Raw genomic sequence first — 20,167 nt, 5'->3', positions numbered from 1 at the left:
TTGCAGTTAGCTACTTGAAACCTCTGAGGTGCAGTTCCATCTCCCTTTACTTATCTCCCAGCAAAGTTTACATTATCTTTCCTTGCCTTGTCTTCCACAGATGGTTACGACTCTACAGCAGTAGGAAGAGTGTCTTTTCAGGCTAGGCTTAGATCTGATTTTGCCGGCTTGGAAACTGATAGCAGTGAAGCTGCCTTGATATGGGCGTGGCCATGGAATCAGACCGCCAGACTGTACTCGTGTTTTTGCAGCTTGTGGAGGCTTCCATTGCTTTGGCAATGGAGCCAGCTAGATCAAAGGAGCATCTGTACCTCCATGAGACATTAGGTGTATGCAGTGAATGTGTTCATACTAAGCATGGCTGGATTTCAGCATAACGCTCACATTTAAAAATGAAATGGGTACAATCTCCAGATGTTAAGCTTTTCTTTGGAAGCAGGCTGAGAAGACTGGAAATGAGGGTGTTTCTTTGTGTTTAATTGTCTCGGTGGGTAAGGAAGGACAAGGGGGGAAAGTGAGCAGAACGGGCCACTGCATCCAGCACAAAGGGCTGATGAATAGAAGCCCCCGCCAACTGGAGACAACCTCAGGCTGGATTAAAAGCTGCAACTTGATGTGGACTGAAGATGTTTAAGTGGAATTTTTTTGCGCAGTATCTCTGAGACTGGGAGCTCTACACAGGGGCTCCAGGGAGGAGTCCTGGGTCCTGTTCTTCTGTAAAAAGGGGGGCGTTGAAGAGGAGTCCAGATGTGGTGTCCAGGGAGAAGGCTGTGTGGGACAGTACTTGCTGGGTCTTGGGTTGCCTTATATGGACTTTTTTGGCTAACGGGGACTATTAAAAAGGTGGGATTGAATGTCATCTGCCTACAGGCCTTGCCTGTGGGAAGCAGCTGGTCCCCAAGTCCTGCTCGGGACCTGAAAACTGCCTGCAGGCCCAGAGAGAGGGGATAAGGAGCATGTCTTGAGTCCTGCATGCTGCCCCACACCATCCTCTCGCTCAGCTTTGTAGGCTGCCTTTGGCAGCGCCGGGTCACGGGTGCTGTGTTGGTGGATGTGAGTTTGTGTATAGAGAAGGGCATATACCTTACACAGAGGAAAAACGCTCATATGCACAAGGGAGTGTCAGGACTCATTTGGAGGCGCAGATTTAGTTGTTTTGAAACATTCCTTTGCTGAGCTGTGAACTGAACAGCTGTGCTAAGTGGCTGAGATTCACAGTCTGGTCTGACCTTTCTATACCTCCAGTAGTGTGTGCAGTACTTTGGATAACAGCCATGTTTGTGTGTCCATAGGCAGTTAGGCCCTGATCCAGGAGGCAAGTGCTTAACTTGCAGCATGCAAAGTAATGTGGTTGACTTGAAGCAGGCTCATGTGTATGTAAGGTTAACCAGATCCTTGCTCACTTGATCTGTTCCTTGGTCCACAGCCTTTTCTCAGGAATAAGGCAAGTAAGTGTAGCCTCAAATTATAAAGCGGGGAAACTGAGAGGCAAGAGGAGTTACCAGAGTACTCCCAGCAGAGGAATGACACAAGCCCCGATGGAGTGCAGATCTGCAGATTTATGCCTCATCCACAGCGCATTGACACATCCTTACAAATCAGCTGCTAGAAGTCTCTTGTGGCCCCATGGTGGCTGAGGAAGAAGCACGCAGCCAGAATGCTCTGTGTAAACGTAGTATATCTTATCTATTATGATGGTGGAAGAGGGGAAGGACGTGTGTTTGGATGGTGCTGAGCATGCTCTTCTAAAGAAACTGTGGGATGCCAAGCCTTGTCCTCAGTGTTCGCTCCTGCAGCAGGCATCACCTATTAAACAAAAACTGCAAACAAATTTTAATAGCTCAATTGTGAAAGAGCCTGCTAAAAAACAGGAAATCGTCTTTTTGATATGCAAGCCAAAAACATGCTAACTGAACTACAAACAACCAAAAGGTCTGCTATTAAAATAATTCTCTTTCAGAGATGGACTCGGCAGCTTTTTTTCCCTAAGATGGCCAGAACATCCTGCAACATAAAGCAGGGGGAAAAATGAGCCTTACATGGACATTCCTTTCTCCTCTGAGAAGATCTGCCCTCCAGTTCTTAGTGCACCTCATTGCAGTAGTCAGTTTTTATTTCACCAGCTCACAGAATGGGACAGAAAGGAACTTTTTAAAATGAGCACTGAATGCACCAACAGAGCACAACAGTTTATTTTTAGCGACAGAAGAAGGCCATTCCAATTGACAGTGCACAAAGTGAAGTGTGTACTAAAAGGCTCATGGCATTTGATTTCTATTGTTAAAGAAGAGTAGGTGTGTATGATGTGCAACTCCACAGGGTGGTGGCAAACAGGATTGCTAAATGCTTTTGTGCTCGGTAAATACCAGGCCGTGCAGGAGCTGGTGAGGATTCTGGCTACAATCCCGCTTGACATGTATGCTCTGCTCCCTTCTCGGATATTGAGGTGCTGTGCTCAGTACAGAGGACGCTGTGGAGCCTTGCCAAACTGCACAGTTGGGAGAGATCAGTGGTGGGGTGGCATAAAGTCTTCCCACGTAGTGTGCTGGACAGCTGGTTGGACTGGTCACTTGATGTAGCCAACATATGGTACCATGGTTACGGTTTTTCAGCTGAACATGCATTGTGTCTCAGGTCTGGTTGGGCAGAGGCCATCCTGCCACAGTCTGTGTACTGGCTTCTACTGGGGTTATCACAAACCCTGTTACGAAAAATGAGCTAAAAAGACCCTTATCTCAAAGGGCTTCCAGCCCAAGGAAATGTTATATACAGCTTGTTGTCGATATGCTTGTTCAACAGGTTAAATCAGTCGTACCCACAGCAAGGTATTACTAGCTATGGACTCCTCCTCAGACAGTAGTGTCATAGGAGGGGAGGGAGAGGAAGAAGAGGTGATTCTTTAAAAAAAAAAAAAAAAAGTTAATTTGACTGCTGACTGCAAAGGCAAATAAATGGATTTATTCTTGCACTAAATCAAAGAAGGCTACAAATCAAGCTTGTTTAGAAGTGGAAGAGTTTTCCGAGAACATAACTAAGCCTCTTAAATCAAAAAGCAATCCAAAGAGGGGTTGCAGGAGTGTGGTCTTGCTGTTGCTCACAGCTGTCCTTCCTGTACACACTATTGACACAGTCGGTAAGTTTCACAGCCATGTCCAAGCTCATTGTGCTTGAGGGGGAAGGCATGTGGCCTCAGGAGCTGTCCTACAGGCTTCAGCCAGTGCTGCAGCTGCACCTTGAGGCAGAGCTGGTGCCGCATCCAGGGTGGGAGAGACCTGTGCGGGGCTGTATGTGAGAGGTGCTTCCTTAAGGATCCCTTCTGAGCATTGGTTGCACGCCTGACCAGCAGGGTGTCTGAGCGTGCTGCCTGCCACGGCATCCTTGCTGTGGAGCGGGCGGCGGATCTCCCTCAGCGTGGCCTGGGAGGGGCAGGGAGCCCAGGGGCTGAGCGCCATGAAGCCACTCAGACGTGGGGTGAGGGCGGAGGCCCCAGTGAGATTGGTCAGGGCTGTTAGAGCTGAGGTGCCTCCCCGTGCTGCCAGGCATGTCCCGGCGCCCTGCAAAGGCGTCAGTGTTTGATGTTGTCGCTGCAGCTCGTCCCTGGGGGACATGAGGCCTGGGTGGGGACAGGGGTAGGGGAAGGGCTCTCCAGGACAGGAGAGGAGGCTGCTGGGCAGTGTGTGGGGTAGCTCAGGCTGTCCGTGAGGAGGACAAGAAGATGTCTGGGCGCTGGGGAGAGGTTCACCTCCTAGTGGGGCAGGGAGGAAAGTCTGTCTTGGTGAATCCCAAGTCCCCCCTGAAGTCCAGAATTTCTGCAGGGGAGTATCAGGTATTTGGCATCAGGTACAAGGGACAAGCGCTCCTGCATGCCACTGGTGATGAAAGCAGGTTGAGAGAGAAATTTGAGAAGATTTTGGAAAGACAATGAAACTTAAAAGGAGAGGAATGAAAAAAAGTACCAATCATCACCCATTGCTGTATGCTAAAATTAAAATCCTTAGGGATTTTGCATCAGCTAATGTATAACAGACTGTGAAATAAAACTACAGCATTGGTGGTTTTGCTTTTAAAGCCTTGATCGTAAGGTTATTTTTCAAAAATACCAAAAGCTTTTTGTTTCATCATAGTGAAAAACATACGTAATTTCCAAGGGCAGTGTGAGTTGTGTGAATTTAACTACCTGTCTCTTACAGTACCACTTGCACATTTCCAAGGCATCCTAGAAGCCAAGCTGCTATCAGTTGGCAGTGCTGTTTGAATAGGGAGGCTGAGGACCAAGGGACTGTAGGACTGGAGTCTCAAATTGTTTAAATTGACTTTGGTGGCACAGTGCCAGTTGACACCAGCTGAGAATCTGGACAGAACAACTTGTCCAAGGTGACCTCACGCAGCAAAGCAGTGGATTAAACTCGGGTCTGCAGAATCTCACTTCAGGGTAAATAAGGAATGCATATCACATCTTGAAGGGTCCTGCACTTCTTAAAGCCTTATAAAGAAAGGAGTGTGTCAAACACTTGATTCTGGTATGATGTAGAGTATCTCCTTTTTGTGCCAGCATCTCTGGTTAAAAACAGAAACTTTTTATAGTATTATTTCTTTCCCTGAAAATACTGTGGAAAGTTCCAGTTTGGGATTTTACTACAAAGATGCTCTTCCTCTACGAGAATAGGTGCCCGAATTGAGCTGGGCCAGGCTCATCTCTCAGAGGCTGAGATACTGCTGTACTGCTCACAATTGGTTCCTGCAAGTGCTTTGCATCTGCCTTTTGTGTCTGCCTCATTTTGCATGTAGGGAATCATTCCCAAGGTGAAAAGAGCAAGAATGTAGAGAGCCATTTGGACAGGGAGTGTCCATTCACATCACCCCCTTGCAGGGATGGGTAGCCTTTTCGTTGGTCTGCAAATGAAACTCTGCAAACCTCAGTCAAAGCTTGGTGCAGAAAACCTTTCAGAAACTTTGTAGGAAGTTAATGTTACTATCACACTGTAAGTACATCTCAGGGCTAGTCTAAAATCTACTAAAATCAGTGATGGTGTTCTCTTGATTTCAAAGGTGACAAAGATTGTATTGAGTCCTCACTTGTTTTTGGGGTGAAGTTTTCAGAAAGCTTTTTTCAAGGATTGACATGACATGTTTTTTGTTCTCTGCTTTCCGTGTTTCTGAATATTTAGATGGCATCAGAGACCATTCTCTTTCTTGTGCTGTTTTCTCAGTGGTGGAAGGGGAAAGATCAGAAAAGACAGGGCTGTTCTAGCTTTTGCTATCTGGAGTTATTCCTTAAGGTCTGTTTGGTTAGACTTTCATGAGTGGGTTGCCACATACGTCTACACCATCATACCATTTTCTTCTCCATCCCTTGCTCAGAGACTTCTGAGGTGGTTACAAGTCTGCGCTGGACCCGTACCACTCACAGATCCCAGGTGGGAATCTGACTTCTGATGCCCTCCATGCCCCTGCGGTGGGGCAGAGGGAGTGTGGCTCCCAGCTCAGGCATGGTTCTCCCTGGGAATGTGCTCTGTTGTATGCCTTGGTGAAAGAGCTGACCCGTGTGCTTAGCAGCAGAAAACTTGTGATTGCTGAGTCTGATCAGAAGATAAAATCTTCTAAGGTGTGACTTACCAGTGTTGAGTGATAAACATACGTGTTAGTTCTGTTAAGCCAGTGAAGTTGCCCAAAATATAGATATTATGACTGTGTGTCTTCCTGTGCATTACCAGGGCTCATCAGAAAAGAGCTGAAAGTAGTGTTTCCAAAATTGCAGGGGGGTTTTCCTAGTTTGCATCTAGATAAGCTGATGTGAGAATTTACAAGGTGCTTCCTCATTGTTTCTAGAGATTAGTTTCCTTTTTTTTTTCCTTTTTTCTTTTTTTCAACCTTTGAATAGTTTTTCAATAAACAATATATTAGTATGAAAGTGGGAGAGAGAATAAAAGACTATAAGAGAGAATAAGACTGCAATAAAATGCAGGGTCTGCCAGCAGAGATGTGCAGGACTTAACGGCTTGGTTCTTGCTGGAGGGAGTCCTGCAGTTGATTTCCTGATGTGGAAAGTGACCCTGATGGCACAGATCAGAAACAAGCCAGAAGGACACTGGCTGTGTCCTCCCTGCCCTGTTTACGAGGATCAGCACACACATCCTCCCCAGGTGTGGGAGGCAGCTAGCACCCCTGTGCTAAGATGAGCTTGAGCTTCACAGCCAGGTTTGCCTGCAGGAATGAGGACTGACTAGTTCTTAGCTGGGGGAGGAAAAAGGGGCAACCTGAGATAGCTCAGTGGTGACACCTGTTGACTGGGAGAATGGCAGTGCTGGTCATCTGTACTAGTGCTCCTGACGATGACCTGGCTGCCCCATCTCCTGCAGATTCAGTTTATGCCGAAGCTTCTTGAATTCACAGACGCATAGAGGGCTACACATAGGGGAGCCCTCCTATTTTGGGAGTTTGGGGAGGGGATTAGTGTATTTTTTTTCCCCCTCCTGAGTGAACTCTCCCTGAAAAGTACACCCTAGCAAAGGCTATATTTATTGCAGCTAGAGAAAGCCTGCCTCTACGCTGTTAAATGCTGCTCGTGTAGTTGTAGCTTGGCTCAACAAGAGCGTTATTTTTCTGGTAGAACTAACATAAACCCTTCTTATTCTGTTATTTTCCTTTGCAGTGTAACTGCACCTTGAAACTGAGGTTGGCTGCATTCAAGTGTGCCTCACCAATAAACTGTACAGGACTATCTTATTGGGAAAAATAAAGCTTCTTGTAGAGCTGTTGTCTAAACTTGGCCTTCTGTCCTTTTTCCCAAGTTCCTCATCAGACAAGTGTCCCTGTAATTGTGCTGTTGTGCTCTGACACAGGCAGAAGCTTTCTGAGATCTGTATTCTGGCACCATCTCTGGGGGGTGCTCTGGTCCCTTCTCCCTCCCTAAAAGTAAATACCTTTTGGGGGGTAAAAAGTTGTTTAGTTGTCGTAATTTATCCTAGGGCTTCAAGTCTCTCTGTCTTCCTTTGTGAGCTGTGGGCTGTCTGTGGTGGCCTTCCTGTGAGCATTGGTGGGGATGTGGTAAAAGCCAGAGCTTTACCCTACTGCTGGTGTCCGCAGCCTGATGTTTGGTAGCATTGCAAGACCAGGGCATAATTTACACAGCATGAATGACAGCTCAGGGGAAGTCCTGCATGTGGAGAAAGAGGGGCTTGCGCTCCAGGTTGGCATGGCAGGTCAGCGCTGTCTGCAGAGACTCTCTCCTCCCTGGTTGTGCTGACTGCTGTTGAGCTTTGCCTGATGAGGGAAGGAGCCTTAGCCGTGACACCAGTGAGAGCCCCAGCACGAGGACAGGCTGGCCAGGACAGGCAGCTCTGGGCCACCAAAGGGATGTAGGAATTAACTTTTCCTTTGCCGTGCTTCTTCCTGCTGTCCCAGGGCTGAGCAGATCATGGGGAAGGGCTCACATGGAGAAGGTACACGCTCTGGGCCCCTCTCACTGCGCTAGGAAGTAACTGCAGTGTAGCAGTGAGGAGCTGGAAAGGAAGCAAAAAGTCACCCTAGATTCTCAGCAAATGTTGTCTCAATGTCTATGGTCTCTTCCTTCAACTGGCAGTTGTAAAATCCAAATAAACTTGGAAAAACACAAGAATCTGCCTTCCTTGGGGTTTCTTCCCTTAGCTTTGCTGCTGTGAATCTATCTCAGCCAGCTCCTAAGACTCAAATCTGGTCCCGGTTTTGCTGTGAGGAGTGGGATTAACACAGAGGACAACCCTGTTTGCTTGGAAGGTCTGCTGTCACCCTGTGTCCTGTCAAGCTGTGATTCTGAGAGCACATACTTGGCCTGTTCCTAGTCTGCTTTTTAAAGGGTTGTTAACTGTCCCAGCCCACCTCTGTTCATTGTTATGGGTGGCTTCTACCATGGCACTTCGTCCCTTTCTTTCCCGATTACCAGATTTATTTTTAGATATGTTTACTTACTTTTAATAAATGTAAGAAAGAGATGTTCTGGGGCTTCTGTATATATTTGTCTGTAATTAAGGTAGGATTAATTGCTCAAAATTGTTTTTAAGGGACTGTTACGAGATCAGCAGACAGGAGCAATGGATAAAATGCATAATGAATACATTATGTTATAAATAATGGACACAGCCAATGCACAGGCATCCCTGAAAGGTAATAGCTCTTTCAATATTTAATTAAGCAGGTGCCATAGGGAAAATGCTATATGGCACTAAGGTAATTTTCAGCCTGGCTTAGTGACACAGATTAGTCTGAATGAGAAACCTGCATGCAGCTGGGACCCCAAGTAGTCATGGCTGATGGTATTCATAGGGAGATATTTGTTGGCTGGAGAACTGGCAAGAAGGGATAATGTCGAGGGCTGATGAGAGAGGAGATGCTGATAGCAACTGGAAGATGTATTGGAACTAGTGCTTCGTTCCTTTTTTTTTTTTTTTTTTAATTGAGTTACTGATCTAGCAGCACATTGTGCTTGGGTCTGCTCTGTGGAAGAACCAGGTTTTCCAAGAGGACTCTGTCAGAGATTCCCTCTGGTCCTGGAGGCTGTTTGCTTGCAGATAGCTTTTGGAGGGAGCTTCAGACCAGATTCACTTGCTGGCAAGTGGCAGCGAGGAGGGTTGAGGGAAGGACCCTGAAACATCTAAAACACTGCGTGTGGGTTTTCATGGCCTTTCTCTGAGCTCTTTGTGCTGATTCTTTCTGTGGCTCTCCTGTGTTAATTTTTGCCCCGCACGCAGGGAATGAAATACATTAGTGCAGGGAATTAAATTTTGCAGGGAAGGTGACAAAGCATCAATTGTGAGGCCAGCCGGCTGCCCTTCAGCATGCTCTTATCTGTGGTAAAAGTTGAGTCTGGTGGGTATTGCCCATCCTAAGCCCTAGCTTCGCACTTCTGTGTCTAAGTGTAGGTTCACATTTCCCATCTCCTCCATGCTGTCATTTCATTATGTTTTGTCCTGGCTCTTGCACTAGCTCTGTTGCAGTTTTACCTCTGCCAATGCAGCGGGTACTTAAACGAGGGATCTCAGCGTGAGGCCTGAGTGATTTGTGATGGTTGCCAAAGCCCACTGTGTCCTCCTACACATATCTCCAGGCCTCTGTGTGCCATTTCTTGCTTTGGACTTCGTTATCTAGCTATCAGCAAGTTATCATGTTGTATAGAGAGCTTTTAGAGAGCAAATCCAGTTCCAGTGTTGTACAGTGGAGTTAGATGAGCTGACGTATTCTCTGGGGCTGAGACCTCGTCTCCATGTTGTGAAATGCCTAGCATGATTCCAGCAGTATATAGGCAGTAAATAATAATGATTAAACAAATAACAGTTCCAGATTTATGTAGCACAGTTGCAGAGAAGCACACGGGGACAGGAGCTGTAAGGCTGAGGGAAGGGAAAAATAATCTTTTTAACATGAAAAATGTGTTTGCATTGAAATTGGACACAAAAGCTCGCTTTTCCCTCTTGCTTGTTCATTTTTTGCGAGGTCCTTTTTTTCTTTATCTTTTGTGGAGAAAAGCATGAAAAAACCCTTGTCTGCCCTTTTTTTTTTTATTTTTTTCCCTCCTGATGGCTGCCCTATCATCAGAGCATCCTGATGTTTGGTTACCAGACCAGGAGCCAGGGCTCATGACTTGTTTCCCCCACACACACCTTTTTTTTTTTCCCTACTGAAAGAGCTGGCTTCTTTTTGGTGCTTGCAGCATGCAGCTCACTGGAAGGGCCACAGCAGGCCTGCTCCATTGGTGCGAGGGTCCCTTCCCCCTGGGGAACAGGCTCTGCTCCTGCTCTCTGCATCTTTCTGGCTCGTCCCATCAGACAGGGAGGTGCCAGGGCTGCCGGTGCCAGCCTCGACTGCTGCACGAGGCCTGAGCAAGGCACCTGAACTGCAGGGTGAATTCAGTGCTGATTGTGCAAGCAGAGCTGCTATGGTGACACTTCTGGTATAGTCCAGAATTAAAGTGGGGAAAAAGTCTCCTCTCCTCTCCTCTCCTCTCCTCTCCTCTCCTCTCCTCTCCTCTCCTCTCCTCTCCTCTCCTCTCCTCTCCTCTCCTCTCCTCTCCTCTCCTCTCCTCTCCTCTCCTCTCCTCTCCTCTCCTCTCCTCTCCTCTCCTCTCCTCTCCTCTCCTCTCCTCTCCTCTCCTCTCCTCTCCTCTCCTCTCCTCTCCTCTCCTCTCCTCTCCTCTCCTCTCCTCTCCTCTCCTCTCCTCTCCTCTCCTCTCCTCTCCTCTCCTCTCCTCTCCTCTCCTCTCCTCTCCTCTCCTCTCCTCTCCTCTCCTCTCCTCTCCTCTCCTCTCCTCTCCTCTCCTCTCCTCTCCTCTCCTCTCCTCTCCTCCCTCTCTCTTTTTTTTGAAGTGCTGCAACTTTCTCTGCCCAGTCTGTTCTTTATTATATTTTCAGACTAAATTTTAGTTCTACAGAGAAACAGCCAAAACAAAATAAAGTTCTTTATTCCAAGTCAACTAATACATTTCACCTCACCCCAAACTGTCTTTCCTTCCACTGTGTCAGATAAGAATTAGGTGAGAAATACATAAATATGGAGGAGGAAACTGTGAGTGTTCATCTCCTAAAGAAACAAAAAAAAATCCCCCCAAAAACATCAGCTATTTGTTCTTGTTATATAGGCTTGGAATACAACTGATTTTCCACTGCTTTTAAAAGATGTGTCTCCTCCAGATAATTACACTCTCACTGTGTGACATTGTCCAAGTCTTCCAAGAAAAAAGGATCTGTTTGATAACAGTGAGGCTCCCAATTACTGCTTTTTCAACCATGCAAGGCTTTGATATCTAGGTTCAAGCAGCCACGCAGTCTTGGAACTGTATAAAAAGTAGCACTGTAACTGATGGGAAATCAATTTTAGGTTATTTTTAATTCATTATTGCTAATTTTTCCCTGCTGCCTACTCTGAATGAAGAAAACCATGATGCGTAACTTAATTGATACAGCAGTCAGGGTTGACCTGGGTGACTTGTGGTGTAACCACCCATAAAGTAACTCCAGTAAAATGTACTACTGCTGTGATTCTTGCCCTTTGTTTCTTTGCTTGTGCTCTGAAGTTATAGGGACCTTTTATTCTGGCTTCACTGGGCTTTGTATGGAGCCCACATTTTGGATAGTGTCCTGGGAAGATTCTGAACAGTGCTTTTGGCTTGCCAGCAACAGGGAGAGTTGGTAAATTGAGTCAAGAACGTTACTGACACAAGAAGGGATTCGGTGGGAGTTTTAGTGAAATGCAGAACAAAGGAGTCAGCGGGGAGTTTGACTGCATTTTAGGATTGTCCGGTGTGCCTTGCGGGGAGCAGGTCAAGGAGCATGGCTGGGAGGGAGCATGGGCCAGGGGAGAGAACTGCTCTGAGGTCGTGTTGGCAGGGGAGATTTAATGCCTGTCTTCCTTGTGTGTTTTTCCTTCCTAAAATCATCTTCTCTGTTTATTGGGGAAGAAAAAGTGCTGGCCTCTGCAGCAGGGCAATGCAAAGGATGCTGCTTTATCTACCCCTATCATTCATCCCAACATGAGCCAGAGAAGCAGTGGGAGGCAAACAGCACGTGTTGCTGGCTGGTATTAGGGCATTGTACCAGTTTTGGAATGTCTCAGGGTAGAAGAAACAGGCACCAGCTCTGTCAAGAAAGATGTACTGTGCTGGGGTGCAGCAGAAATCATGCCTGGCAGTCAGCAGCTGCCAGGCAGCAGAGATAATATCACCACCGTTCAGACCCTGCATTTGTAAAAGGTGAAATGTTAATGAAATGAAACGGCTGGCAGAAGAGTTACGATACCCCAGAGAAATGAAACTAATGGAGAATCAGACTAAAAATACAGAGCACTGCTGTATAGATGACTGAGAAACTGTCACTTTGAGTGTCACGTGTGGCTTCAGCGAGGGCAGAGTGGAAAGTCCAAAGAAAAATGATGAAAATGATTAGGGGCACGAAAAGATTATCATAAGAAGAAAGAAGAGTGTTTAGAGGATTTGAATCACAGGAAATGTGAAGGGAAATTTTACAAGTGGTATTTTTTAAGTGCTCAGCTGTTTCTTTTGTACTTAGATGTAAGGCAAGAAGAAGGGAATGGCTAATTTAATAGTCAAACTGATAGAATAATAAAGGCAAATTTCTGCACGAACTGTGCAATGAACACTCAAGGCAACCTAGGATAATCTGATATGCTGTGACAATGTTTGGCATGAGACAGCAAACAAGAAGCTTCATCTTCAGTTATCATGCTTAAAACTAACATTGTTGAGAGGATGGTGAAGAAGCGCCTGCAGGAATCTCCAGGTTCTTGTGAATCTGCACACTGCCCAGAGGACGAGTGCTGCACCCCTCTGATATCTCCCCCAGCTGAGCAAGCTCAGGTCCTCATAGCTTCCGCAGCAGTGACAAGGAGTGCTACCGCTCTGGAGGGAAAAGAAGGAGACTCTTTTATACCCATTTAATTAGCGAACATGAGAGAATGCAGTAAAACTGCAGGTTTGCATTGTGCAGCATCTAGGTTTCAGTCTGTGCTCCAGATTATGGCAATGCCTTCCTCAGTCTTACTGCCTATGCTATGATTGCCTTTAGTTATTGCATCCCCATTGTTCATTTTACCTTTGGTTTTTCCATTTAGGAGCAGGTTTTGGTGGTATTTCTCTTTAAATGGTGCAGTGAACAGTAGATTTCATCTCTTGCAGATGCGTGTCCATCATCTGAGCTTTGCTGTATAAAGCACTGAAGGTAATCGTATATCACAGAATGGTTTGGGTTGGAAAAAATGTTGAAGACCACTCAGTTCCACCCCCCTGCCATGGGCAGGGACACCTCCCACCAGACCAGGCTGCTCAAAGCCCCATCCAGCCTGGCCTTGAACACCTCCAGAGATGGGGTATCCACAGCTCCTCTGGGCAACCTGTTCGAGTGCCTCTCCACCCTCTGAGTGAAGAATTTCCTCTTAACATCTAAGCTAAATCTCCCCTTGTTTAGTTTAAAACTGTTTCCCCTTGTCCTATTGCCGTCTGCCTGAGCTGCTTGCGCTTCCCAGCTAGATTGGACGTGAAGGTGTGGAAGAGGTTGGTCTGAGGTAAACCACAGGATGAAACACTTTTAAATTAAAGGATGGGCAAGCTTCACTCTCCAGCAGCCTGGTACTGACCCTGCTGATGGGCAGGGCAGGTGCCGCAGAGGAGTTCCCCCATGTTTTCAAAGTGTCCCCCAGCAGGACACCTGTGCCAGGTGTTGTTCTCTGCATGGGCCTTCTCCATCTGCCTGCCTCTGCAGAAAACCTTGAAGTTTTCTTTGCCTCCAAGATGGGAATAGAGGGAGACTTGAGCAGAGTGCATGTGGAAATCTCGTTTTCAGACAATAGATAACTTTCCTGAGTTAAAATAAGTCTGAAGTTACATTTTTTGCCATTCTTCACACTGCTGTGGTAGCTGTGGAGTTGTCACCTAGCCTTCAGAGCATGCTCAGCCTCATGGCCTGCAGCTGAGCTGCGTTGAGTGTGCCGCTTCCCAGCTGCTGCTTGTGGGCTCCACAGCGGCTGGGAGGGCCAGAAGCTGCTTTGGGGGGCACATAGGCTCCAACATGCTCTGCTGGTACCAGCTGCCGAGCCTCTGCCTGGAGCCCATCCAGGCAGGCTTGAGAGCAGAGGCTGTGTGGTGCCAGGGCCAGCGCCTGTGGTTTTCCCAGGTGGGTTCTGCTCCTCTGAGGGTGCAAATGCAATGCTTTGCTGATACCATGCTGTGTGTTGGGACTGAGACGGGTCTTTGGGCACGGAGAGTCAGCCCATCTGGTATCTGTGAAGGAGTCTTCTTGCTGGAGGAGAGGAGGATTGGTTTGGACGAAGACCCTCACTGGGGCAGCTGCTGGTAGGGGAAAAGCCAGACCGCTGGTTCCCCCTAGCAGCCCTGACGCCAGGCTGGATCTCTAACTTCAGTTGTGTTTACCTTTGCAATAGAGAGCAAGAGGCATTTGGGATATAAGTGCATCTGGGAGTTTTGTGGGTACTCTTTTTTTCCACTAGTGATTATGTACAGACATGGTGCTGCAGGGCTTGAGAGTTTTGACCCTGGTTCTGCCCCTTTTTGGCTGTGTTCAGGAGCATGGGTGTTGTTGCCTTGTCTGACAGCAGAAAAGTGAAGTTGTTTGGGGCGGGGGTCACTGTCTCCCCTGGAGCTCTCCAGCCCTGCCTAAAGGAGCAATGAGGACGGAAAAGGCCGGAGAGCAACTTTGCAGAGCAGTGACTGATGCTTTGCCTGGCAGGGGGACATCTGCATGCTGCTCCCTGCTCTAGGTGAAACAAAACCATCTCTCCCACGGAGCAGCGTCCGTGGGGAAATCTGGTCGCAGTGGGTAGCCCTGTCCCATGCAAGGGGGACAGTCACAGCGCGTTCCTGCCCACATTGCCTGGGGGGGCCACAGCTGCTGCTCCGGGCACTCAGTGATGGCTGTGGTGGTGTCGTGGTCTTCCTCAGCAGCTGCCCGTGCCTTAATGGAGGATTTCACCATCCAAACGGGTGTATTCTGCAGGCCCCCGGGAGCTCTTCCCGGCATGCTGGCCTATGAGCGGCCACCTCCCTTTGTGCTGCGTGGCTGGCAGCGTGATCTTCCAGGGCAAGCTGCTTCTCTGCTCTGCACCTTCCTTGCCTTGTGGCATGCCATCTGGCTAGGCCTTCCGTGCAGGGTCCTGGCGTATTTATCGTGTGCCTATAACTTCTCTCTGGCCTCTCTGCTCTGCTCGCTCTATGCAAGTATTAATAATGACGGTGGCCTGGCCAAAGCGCCTCCCCTACCCTTTCCACCTAGACTGATACAGAAATACAGCCTTGAAATCAGATAGAGGGAACAGGCTGCTCTTCAAAGCCAGGTGTAGTTTTTTCATTTTTGCTTTTTCCCTGAGGATGCTCTATTTATGGTCTTTGCTGCTGATAGTTTTGAAAGGAACTTCTCCCAGATCTCCCAGATCAGACTGGAAAGAAAGATAATCCATTTCTGAAACGCTTATGCAATCCTGAGCTCAGATTACCCTGTGAAAATCTGCAGTAGATCTGTTGCGCCGGGGAGACGAGACGTGGGGATGTGGGCTGGCCGGGTGCTCACCTGCCGGGGCCAGCAGGCAGCTGGATCTTCCAGGTCTTTTCTTCCCCAGAAATATTTCCCTGTTGTATTTGCTGTAGGGGAACTTCAGGGGAAGGGAGATAATTCAGCTGGTTCAAAAAAAAAAACAAAAACAAAAACCAACAAACCTTCAAAAAACTGAAACTGCCACCATCCAAACAATAGATAAAGGGGACAGATGAGAGAGGAGGGACGGCAAACATATTCCAGAAAAGCTGTGCTGTTTTTGGCTTCAGCTAGCAGGACCTAGAAGTTTGCATAGAAAGTAGTTTATTGTCAGTGAGAGACGAGGATACCTGCCAGTGCTGCTAAGGCGTTGGCAGTAATGCATTGTGCTTCTAAAAGGCCACCGTGACAGATCTGTCCCTTCGTCAGTTTGGCTGGCCAGCCACTGCTCTGTCAGCTCCTCGCTGCCTACCAGCGCCTTTCATTGCCACTGTGCTTTTGCGCCCCGGCGTTGGTGCTGAGCCGCAGCACAAATCCTCCGCTGCTGTAGATCAGTTTATACGCTGAAGCTCAAGGAGTTATCTCAGCTGAACATCGTGCCTGAGTGCTTTCTAATCCTCCCATTAACCTAAGGCTGTCTTGTCTGCTGACTCAGCCCCACGCTGAATAAGAAGTGCTATGATACACTCAAGTAGAATCGTGTCTGTACATGAGCGTGATTCAGGAGAGCTTTTCAAGACCCGATTTATCCCCTCATCTTCCTCTGAACTTTTTTCTTCTCTTTTCCCTCTAGTTATGGGTAACAGATATTTTTTGTGGATTGGGTGAAATGAGCACTGTTTCGTGGCCAGGTCCATGCAGTGGCCTTCTGATCTGATGATGGCATTGGGGTGAGGAGTGTTTGAAACCAACAGCCTGAAAAGAAAGCTGCTAATAGCTCCCCTCTTGTGGTGGCAGGCACTTAGAGCAGGGACTGTATGTATGTGTTAGTTACTGGGCCTCGCGATAGGTGTGAACTTGCAATATGTGCTGGTCTCGCACTAGGGCAGTGCTGTGTTTGGGACGGGTGCTGCTTGCATGCAGTGCCCAGCAGAGTGGCGTCGGCACCTCCTTCCATCTAGAGCTCCTCAGTGATACTGGACCAGAAGTAATTAACGCCCCTAGTGAGGGGGACAACTGTGCTCATTTTTATGGGAGTAAAAGGACAATGCACTCTGTGGGAGCATTGGTGAAACCTGTGTGAAAATGTACTTTGCTGGGGAGCCACGTGGTTGTAGGCGAGCTGGGAACCTTTACTGCCTCAGGGACCCGCAGCCCGCGCCGCATCACATTGCCCCTGCCAAGGTCCAGCTGCGCTTCTGGCCTGATGAGGTCCCGTGGCTCGATGCTGAGAGCCAAGACGCCTCTGAGATCAGCGCCTAATGGAGGAGCACCGGCGTGCTGTGCCTCATTATAACATAGTGCTCTTTGTGCTGAAAAATGCCAATGAGGATGTGCCTTGTTGCATTTCTGCAGCACTGGAAGCAGTGAACGGCAGGCAGAGCCATCTGGAACAGCTTAAGGAGCTCTGGAGTTCCCACGTGGAGCTTAGGGTCAGATGCTGAGCATTTTTAGACGCTTTGGTCGACTTGATCAGTTCTTCTTTCTCTATTTCATTTTTATGATCATAAGTACAGCAGATCAGCGGTCTTGCTGGAGAGCCTGTTCCTATAGGACTGTCACCCCAACCTGGCAGCTACAAGGGTTTGCAGCAAGCAAACGCTACTGTGCTCGCTGTGTTATTGGAAGAGGCAAGACCAGTGGAAGTGCACCGTCTGCATTGTCTTACATGTATTATGAAAGGTAGTACAGGCACAAAAACAGGGAACAGTGATCCGGGTGCCAGTTCTCCATGGAAATATCTCTGGGAGTAAGCAAAAATAAAGCTCTCTAGAACCTGGCTTCAGAGGCATTAATTCAAAACTGGTGCCGGATCGTTGGAGTTGTGGAAAATACCTTGTGGCAATGATCATTGTTCAGAAAAAAAATTCTCCCACTTTGGAATATGCCATGGGACAGAAGGTTGGGGGAAAAAAATGTCTCTACTGTAGCAAAGTTTTTAAAGATGTCCCAGTATTATTTTATTATAAATCCAGCAACTAACACATTAATAAGAAAAATGTCTAACATAGATACAGGCCTGAACAAAATGACAATATAGCTAACGCAAGATGTTTAATAGTTCTTAACTAGCCTGAGAAATTGAAACAAATGGCTTTGACATGTTTCCCATTAAAAGTCATCCAATTATGAATAACTGTGTCTTCAGAAAGAAAACTATTGGCTTCCTTTTTCTAACCTTTGTTATTTGTCCTTGAAAAGAAGAATTTTTGCTTACTCTTTGCTGTTTTCACTGTCCTTCTGCAGAAGATAGGATTTTTGTTCTACGTTTTGCTGGCTATGATTTAGCATATATTGCAATCAATGGATTGGGCTCTTGTTCAGCAAAGTAGGGGCTCGGGCCCCACAACTTCTGGCAGCTGATGGGAAGCTTCATGTCAGCATAAGTTTTGCATTAGGGCAGATGAATAAAGGATTGCAAGATGCAGTCAGAAATGGGGAGCCAAAAGCACGTGTTGCAAAAGATTTGCTCTCAAAGACTGTTTGTGATTGTTGTGCTGCCTTTTTGAAACTGTCATGGAGATGAGATTGGGTGAGGTCCCTGGTTTATGGGCTTTTGGGGTCAGTGGGGAGTGAGTCCTGCCATGGGACAGCTGGCCTGCATAAACCTGGTGTGGTGGGAGGAAAGCTTTTGCTGGTGCGAGCTGCGGTCGTCCCCTCGAGTTCGGCTGCAGACAGATTCTGCTGCTAGTTGCGATTTGTGTGAATACTGAATGAAGCCGTTATAAACAGGTACTGCTAAACTAATCCTCCCTCTGCCCCCCAATCAATCTCAGATGGCTATTTTTTTTTTTCCCTCCCCTCTCTCCCTCTTTTGGAAAAGCTTTCAGTTGGAGGCTGAAAGCTGTTTAGGGCTGGGAGGAAGCAGGAGAGGTTTCTGCAGGAACCTCTGGGTTGCTGCAGTCCTTGTGGGTTCTCCTCGTACCTTTCATCCCTGTAGCAATGTGCAGTGAAACTCTGACTGCTGGGAGAGAAGCCTTTGAAAACAGCTAGCATGTGGAACTGAAGTTGCTTAGCTCAGATTACCAGAGCATGTTTATTATTAAGGAAGATGCCTGATGTTGCATTATTGGGTGCGCTCATTTTGAGAAATGCAGTCCACTTCTATCAGTGATGTTTGTCTATGTTTAACTCACAGCTTAAGCTCTCACCCATGCTCACAGACTAAACAAATAGTAAAGAACATTCTCTAAAGTTTGTAAAGCATAGCAAGCGGAGAATAGTGTGTTATTTGTTTATTTATTTTGCTTAGGACACAAGGTACTTAAGGCTGCCTGTGCAATGTGTGATTTTCCCCTTGTGACTTGGGAGCTTCCATGACCAGGCTTTGATGTGGGCAAGACAGGAAAGTCTCAGGTTGGCCACCTTCATCTCAATGGGATGAGTTAGAAAAGTAGAGAAGGGGTTGGGACCCACAAGGAACATTTTCTGTTATCCTTAGGCATCCTCTGAGGCATGTCATCTTGAGTCTCACTTCCAGTGCTCTGTGGTCTTTCTTCAGAGCATCCTTCAGACTGAACAGAACTGGGAAGGGTGAAGTTTTAGTGGTGGCTTTAAGTCTCCAGCTACAGGGTGCAGACTGCAGCCTCTGTAGAGTCAAGCCTGCTGTTTCTGGCTCACTTCAAGATGCCCTATATTTTGGACAAACAACTGCACATTCTTGCCAGTTGGCAGGAGAGCCAGACTTTGCTACAGCCTGAGCATGTTCAGGAGAAGGGCCATGGATGTCATCAGTGATAGGCACTTGAAGGGTAACTTGAGTAGCAAAGTCCTTGTGAGAGAGCCCCAGTTCTGCTTGGCAGAAGGATGGATGGGTGGGTAGAGATCTTTCACATGTTGTTTGTTGTCAGGCTCAAGGTCTCTGCTGCAAGATGGTCGATATAGGTGCCTGCTTGAAGTGGGTGCCTTGGCTTCTTTAAAAAAATATATTTTTTTCCTCATTTGAATTGAGAGCTATATAGGAAACATGGAACCGATACATGAGTATGTCCCTTCAGTTAAACAGGTAGACATGACATGTCCAAAGCTGACCAGCGTTGTACTAAGAATGCCATGGAAAACAGCCCTTTGTTTTTGTTGACGTTGCTAAAATACAGCTTTGTTTTATGGCACCTTGCAAAGCTGAAGATGGGAATAAAGCAAGGAAAGGGTCAGAAGTAATGGGGCAAAGTAATTGTATGTTACATTTGTGGGGTTACTTGTTACATACTGTTTTCAGAAATCATCCCATACCTTGTAAGCCTGGCAGGAGAATGCAGAGTGAAGTGTTCAGCTGCAACCAGTCAATGAGTTCGGGTCATGAAGCTGCCCTAGAACAACTGCAGTTTGATACACTGTACTGCAGATGGGAGCCGGCGGCGTGGCGTGATGCGTCTTCAGGTTTATTGCACACAAATTGGCTTTGGTACCCAGTCAGTCAACCTTTCAGTCTGTCTCTTGCCCAGCTGTAATTGCATACACTTGCTTCTCAACATCTGCTCTTCAGTTCTTTCTGGCTTCTCTGCAGCAAAGTCCCAATGCCAGCTTCATTCATCTTTTGCTGGAGTTGAAGATGTGTTGCTCCAGTCTCCCCATTTTACTACTCTGCTACTTGCCTTCGAGGTAGTGATTCTTGTTTCACTGGCTGATGGCCTAGGAATAGACTTCTGGGATTGGTTTTTAGCATTCTCAGCAGCAATTGTGTGTAGTGCTGAAAACATGTTTGATGGCATGCAGTGGTTTTGCAATCCAGTCTGGGTCTCACTAGCAAGGAAACTGGCAAACAAAAGCAAGATGGCAGATGTTTGGAAAATGTGAAGTCATTAATGTACACATGCTTTGTGTTTGAAGGACTTTACATACGAGGGCATGGTAGAGAGTAAACTCAGACCCCCTGGTCTAAAATGCCTAACACCAGCTGGGCTGAGGTTTATCCCTTTTTCCATAAAGTGCCTCCCTGATATCTGTAGGTATTACGTGACAATTTGAAGTAGGGAAGG

The 20,167-nt window shown here is 47.2% G+C and overlaps 1 protein-coding gene across 14 annotated transcripts in view; it reads left to right on the top strand.

Annotated features, from left to right (window-relative positions):
• RIN2 (Ras and Rab interactor 2) overlaps positions 1–20,167 on the top strand; it is a 349,998-nt gene that overhangs the window by 66,712 nt on the left and 263,119 nt on the right. The window contains exon 1 of one of the 14 annotated variants that reach the window (XM_083832255.1): positions 13,474–13,655. The exons of 12 other annotated variants lie outside the window; for them this stretch is intronic. The gene's annotated coding sequence lies outside the window, so the exon portion shown is untranslated. Of the gene's footprint in view, positions 1–13,473; positions 13,656–20,167 lie in introns of those variants that run through there. One more of the 14 variants, XM_083832251.1, reaches the window with a different exon arrangement.

This window comes from Anser anser (assembly GCF_964211835.1).
Source record: "Anser anser genome assembly, chromosome: 3".
Lineage (NCBI taxonomy): Eukaryota > Metazoa > Chordata > Aves > Anseriformes > Anatidae > Anser > Anser anser.
Note: the sequence above shows the minus strand (reverse complement) of the source record. Positions and strands in the feature narration are given on the sequence as shown.